Below are 6,477 nucleotides of genomic sequence, written 5' to 3'. Positions count from 1 at the left end.
CTTCCGTTCTGTGTGGGATTTTGGTGGTGTGCAGACATAACTGCATTGAAGAAATTTGGCAGACCTGTCACCTGATCCTCCATGAGAGAGACAAGTGGAGACACACATAAGGTATGCACTTGTTATGTTTGGCATAAAGGTAAGCCGGCAATTGGTAACACACAACTTTTGCCTGATCCAGTAGAGAGTACCAACAGCGTTGACTGCCCAGAGAGTATTCTCATGATTGCATTCTCTTGCCCAGCTCTGAAAGACGGGTATCCAAACATCTTCAGTGTCTCATGCACTTCATCAGGGGTTGGACCTATTTCACCATAACTAAGTCATAGAGTGGTTCTATGGAGGATCGGCTTTCATACCAGTTCTGTTCATAAGATACAGGATGTGGTGAAATTTCTGCTGTCTTGCTGATGTTACTGACTTCACATCCTTCATCTGTAGGTTGTGATAAAAGTGAGGCAGGTTGATTATCACCTTCATCTAATCTATCTTCATCAATGTCAGCAAAAAGATCATCATCCTCCATCTGGAAATCATCTTCTATTGTAGTTCCTCCTTGGGGATCCTCACAAATCTCAGGTTTGGTTGTTTGAAGATCAAATACTTGTTCTTCACTATTTTCTGCCTCCATGCTAGCCACATCTAAAACACTCTTGTTACAACTCTCATCAACTTTCGAATACATTTTGGTAGTAGAGAGGCTCTGATCTGATGGCTTAATACCAAGAGCCATTGCTGCTGCATCCTCCAAGCTAAGAAAAGTGGATTCATTCTCGTCATATTCCTCTAAGGCCAACATTTGTCTCCTTTCTTTCCAGTGCAAAATTGGCCCAATGACCAAAATCACCACATTTGAAGCATGTAAGAGATTTTCCTGTTGCCATGCCTTCTCCACTTTTCATGGACTGCTTTCTTTTCCACTCCATCCTCCTATATTTGCTGCCATTGATATGCTTATGGCCTCGTACAAAGGTCTTCTTCTTTAAATTAATCCGCACAAAATTATTGTTGGCTGCCCCTGTAGTTACCTTCTTTCTAAATCTCTCTTCTTTGCTAAGGTATGCTTTTGCACCTGTTGATTTGGTCATGTTTCTCAATATCATCAAGTTCATTATACTCCTTGATACCATCATCTTCAACTGGTACTCTTTCAGGAGCAGTTTCATCACCTGACGGTTTTTCCATAACATTTAGTTCTTCAATATTTTTCCTAGCTTTAATCTTCGAATTCCTCACCTTCTTCGGAGGTGGCCAAGAAGACTGTATTTTTCCACTTTCCTCCAGTTCTTCCAAGGTCTCCTTCCTTTTCCTCTTGCTATTTTTAGGTGCTGGTGTCACTTCAGTATCATCTGTCTTGACCTTTGGTCTTCCTCGTTTCCGTGGAGCTGGGGAAGCATTCTTTGTTTCTTCAGTGTTAACTTTCTTGGCCCTTGTCGCCCACGTTTTCGTGGAGCTGGCTTCTCAGTATCTTCAATAATGCTTTCTTTTTCTCCATTGTCCAGCAATGATGATACACTCTCCTCTGGTATTCCCTCTTCTGAATACATAGTTTTGCTCTTCAAGATCTGAATTAGCTTGAGAAGCTACTTTTTACTGTACTTTTTAGTCTTCGCTTCTTGTACCGTTAATGCTAAATCCACTGAAGCATTTTGGTTTGATGCACCTTCATTAAAATCATACACATCTATATCAGCTCCATCTCTAGTATGAAGAGCTTTAGTCTGCCTCTTCTGCACTGTGTTCAATTCCCCTTTTTTTTTTCTGAGACTCCAGCTGTGGTTTCCTTAACTGGAGTATGATATTTCTCCACATTCTCTTGAAGTTCCTTACCTTTAAATTCACCAGAATAAACATCTTCATTGTTGCTGTTTTCATTCCATTCTTTATCAATTATCTTTAATTTCCAGTCATCAGATGCCTTTGCCTCAGCCCCAACATCTAATTCTGCTCCAGCACAGCGTTGCAACCAACCACGATTAAGTGTTCCTTTTTTCTTTGCAGTATGAGTTTCCTCAAGTCTTTCAGGAGTGAGGGAAAGTGCACTAACTACTTGCGTCTGCATTTTTTGTGTCACTGTTTTTTTCTGAAATCGGAATGGTAATTTAGAACTACCAAATAAGCTTGGTTCATTGTCTAGATCATTAGATGCTTTCTCCTGGAAATCATTCAAGGAGTCAAACAATGACACTTTTTTTGTCTCTGAAGGTTTTTCCAACATTTCCTCAAAAGGTTTGACAGGAGAATTCATATTTTCTGTTGTGTTACTTGTGTTTTCTTTATCACTGCCATCAGACAAACTGTTCTTTGTATCTAAATCTATGGAAGGCTTTACTACATTTTTACTTGTATCTAATGATTCCCTTTTTGTAGAACGATCTATATTTGAAAATTTCTTTAAGGAAGTTCTCATTTTGATAGTGCCACTAGCACGCATCTTTTCCGCCATTTTGCTATAGAGAGATCCAGGACTATCTTCATTCTTACTTGTGGCTCTAGCAAGACAGGCATCCTTATTTAAATGTTTTCCCCATATCCACTACTTAATTTTGGCTCTGGCATTTGAGAAAATTTCCCTGCGTTTGAAGTGGTACTGGGCTCTCCTGTTAATAGTTTGTTGCTCTCAGGCTCCAAGGTTATTTTCTTGCTTTCCAATTCCTCAAGTTGATGATTTACTTCTTTAGAATGTTGCTTGCTTCCCTTACTGATATCCTGTTCTGCTCCCTCACTTTTGTCTTCATTATTTTCATGTTTGTTTTCAGACTCCTTTTCCTCTGTCTGTTCTGAGTTTTCAATGCGTTTGCGATAATGAAATAGGTTTTGTATGCTGCTTTTATGTTATCAGGTGCTGCTGCCAGAGCTGCTTTGTCAGGCCGGGATCTATTAGTAGCACATATTCACTTTCCCATGCCTGGAAAATGCATAAAAAATTAAAATCAACAAAGATTAAGTATTATGAAAAAGCTTTATCCCTGTTACAAATATTGAAAAAGTAATGATAATTTCACTTTCTGAAAATTCATAACTAATTCAGTTGTTTTTTTTAGTGCTGCTAAAATATGCATATATTTTTCAATGCTTTTTAGCAACTTTTAAGACAGAGATGAACAGCATTTATAAACTTATGAGCGAGTTTTGCCCTTTCCCGTTGTATTGTAATAATATGAATTCTAATCCAGATAAATTACTTTCACTTTCAGTTTTGCCAGTTTATATTTGTCCTGCCATGACAAGGTGACGTATTCCCCTTTCCCTTCTGCCCCCGAGAAGACAAACTCCTTCATCAACTCTGAAAAGAGAGGGCTGCATTAAACAGAGTGATTTATATGAACAGCTTTTAAGAAAATAAAAAGTGAGTGTTATAATATTTAAGAAATAAAATGGGAGAGAGAGGATTGTAATTTTAAGTGAATTCTAAGCCAGTTCTAAAAACATGAGACCTGCCAAACAATAACAAAGTGTTAATACAAGCACAAAAAAAATGCCCCAAAAGACCACTAAATATCTCACAGAGAGAAGTAAGAGAAAAACTGAATAGAAGAGAAAATTATATAAACCTATAATGAATGCAGTGCCTCAGTTTATCTTTGTTCCCCCGTTTTAAGAAATCCCAATTTTAAACTTTTATCCAAGACAAATCAAACCATTATTGCTTTGTAAGTCTATCATCTTCCACATTTGGTAATATATATCTTGAATTGATATGTAAAAATTACCGCACATCAAATTTGAAAAAGCTACCCCTTTTATAGAATGAAAATGGAGAAAACTTACAAAAACATAAAAAAACACATAATCCAAAAACTATTTTCACTTAATTTCCATAGAAAAAAATCTTCTTATACATGTTACAAAAAATACATGGAATAAAATTTGCATAAGGGGCTGTTGAGCGGGTGGGAGACTGTTAGGGGGAAGGGAGGGGGGTCCTAAAGGAGGGGGGAAAGGGGGGGAAAGGGGGTCAATTCTTTATGGCTTGGAGGGATACAGAGGAGGTTGGGGAAGGAGACAAACCCACTCAGAACAAGGGGACAAAAAGAGACAGGGGGATGGACGGGGGGATCACTTTCGTGACCCAGGCAGGATAAAAAGATACCAAACAGTACAAATTTACGTCTGGTATTTTTCATCGGCCTTTGAGCCACAAAAAGGGAAACCCCAAATACAAGTTGCCTCATTACCCCCTTTCTCACAATGAAACTGAGGTAGTATGAAACCTGCCCTTTTTTTATAGGCTAAGCTTTAAAAAGGGCATTTTGGCCCACTGGTGTAATTACCTATGTATTTTTTTTTTTTTTTTCAATTTAAAGATGGCACAGTCTTAGGGGATTAATTAAGAATGATTAAAAAACGCAACTGGAAAAGGGGGAGATAAGGAGGAAAATTTTTTTATTCCAAATAAAAAGCTGTAAGACGAAATACATAAAAATGTGTAAAGGGGGAGGCTCCTATATGGGGGGCAAACCTTACAAAAAAATTTATACGAGTATGGATTTTGAAAATAAAAAAAAAAGCTCAAAAAAAAATTACTAGACAGACGGTATGGGGATTAATAAAAAATTTTTAAATGAAAAGCACTGGGAAAACGAAGCAAATAAGAGTTAGAAATGTTTAAAGGAATAGGTCATATATGCATAGAAATGTTCCATTCTCAGATAGGAATAAAGGAAATATAGAGGCTCTATGGCAGAAAATGTGGTTAAAAGTTACGGGCAAAAGCCCCTTTTGGTCGGAATTTAAATAGGGGAAGAGAGGGACTTTAAATCAAAACAACAGAAAACAGAGAAATGCGTGAAAATTTGATAAAGAAAACAGAAAAAAAACTAAGATTTGTTCAATTTCTCTACCATTCTGATTATATTCCATGGGTATATGAAAGAGATAATAGAAACGAAGCCTATTTTCCATTTGTTTTGTAGCAAACATACCCTAACAGGTACAACACCAAACATTAGAAACCAATTTAACTAATGAAACTCACTCACTCAACTCACTCACTATTATATATTATTTTAAATATTTTTAAAATTATTTTAAAAATTATATATATATATATATATATAATATAAATATATATATATATATATATTTTAAATTTTATATATTATATATATAATATAATTATATATATATCATATTTTATAATATAAAATATTAATATATAATATATATATATTATTAGATATATATAATAATAAAAATTATATATATGTATATGTATAGTATTGTATTTTTATTTTTATGTATATGTATTGATAGTATATGTTAGATATGATATGTATTGTATATGAAATTGTATATATTTATTATTTATATATTTATATTTTTAATATTATATATTATATATTTATATTATATTATTTTTTTTTAAATTTTAATATATTTATTTATATAATATATATATATATATATATAATATATATTAATATATATATATAATATAAAATATTATAAACCCCTCGGGAACCCCACAGGTGGATGGCGGCCCCAACCGCCGACCCCTTTACGGGGCTGTTTTGGGTGGGAGGGCAGAGGGGCGTGCCCCCGGAGTGACCACCCGGGGCTTAAACCTCAGGCTGTTTTCCCGGGTGGGCCCTTGGAACATCCGGTCCTTCGGCAGGATGAGCGGTTACCTCTGCTATCGCGGGAATTTGAAGCGAGGGGATTGAGTGGCGCCCTCTCAGAGGTGAAAGACCTGGTAGGGGCACGATCAGTGTGGGGGGTTACCCTATACTGGTCGGGGCCGCAGCGATGGTCCCCACCCCGGGGTTTTACCCATACCTCTCCAGTCGATTCACCCCTGCGGTAGTCGGGGTTGACCCTTTTTTATGAGCGTATCATGGCTTTGAGATAAAGCATGTTTTTTGGTCATGTCTTTTATTGCTGTATACGCTCCAAAAGATGTAAAAAAACCGATGTAAAAAGAGGCGTTCCCCAAACTCGCACTGGCAGCGATTGCCCCCGGCGAGACATTCGATTGTTGGGGGCGCTTAACGGTATCCGTTTGGGGGCCCGAGCGGCTACAAAAGGTCTGTCGGCCCCCCAGGGCTCGGGGCTGACCCCAGCGCGAGAATAGCCCCTTCTCCGGGATTTTGTGGGCCCAGAAAATGGGATCTCTGCTCCGGTACCAGCGCCCCAACTGCTCGCTAACTTGGTACAGCATACGGTACAGTGGCCAGGAATCGACCACTCCTTTGAGCACGCGATGGAGGGATCCTCCAGCTGGGGGTTTCCCGGATCTGAGTTCTGTGGCACCGACCATAGGCTTTTGGGGCTACCCTGGGGGTCCACTTCAAAACTCCCCCGCCCCTCCAGGGGCCACCCAAAGGGTTTTTTCATTTGGACAGACTAAGGGAGGAGGAGTGTGCCCGGGGGTTCCCCACGGCTCTCTGCCCGTTTCTCAGAACCGCAACCTGAGGGGATCATTTTGCTCTGTGGGTTCCTTCAAGCGCGTAACACTCGAAGACTCAGGAGTCCTTG

General features: G+C 38.3%; 1 pseudogene; it reads right to left on the bottom strand.

Moving 5' to 3' along the window:
* Nucleotides 1-6,259, bottom strand: part of LOC119598045 — a 7,522-nt pseudogene extending 1,263 nt beyond the window's left edge.
* Nucleotides 6,260-6,477: the final 218 nt, after the last annotated feature.

The sequence above is a fragment of the Penaeus monodon genome, chromosome 40 (assembly GCF_015228065.2).
Source record: "Penaeus monodon isolate SGIC_2016 chromosome 40, NSTDA_Pmon_1, whole genome shotgun sequence".
NCBI lineage: Eukaryota > Metazoa > Arthropoda > Malacostraca > Decapoda > Penaeidae > Penaeus > Penaeus monodon.
Note: the sequence above shows the minus strand (reverse complement) of the source record. Positions and strands in the feature narration are given on the sequence as shown.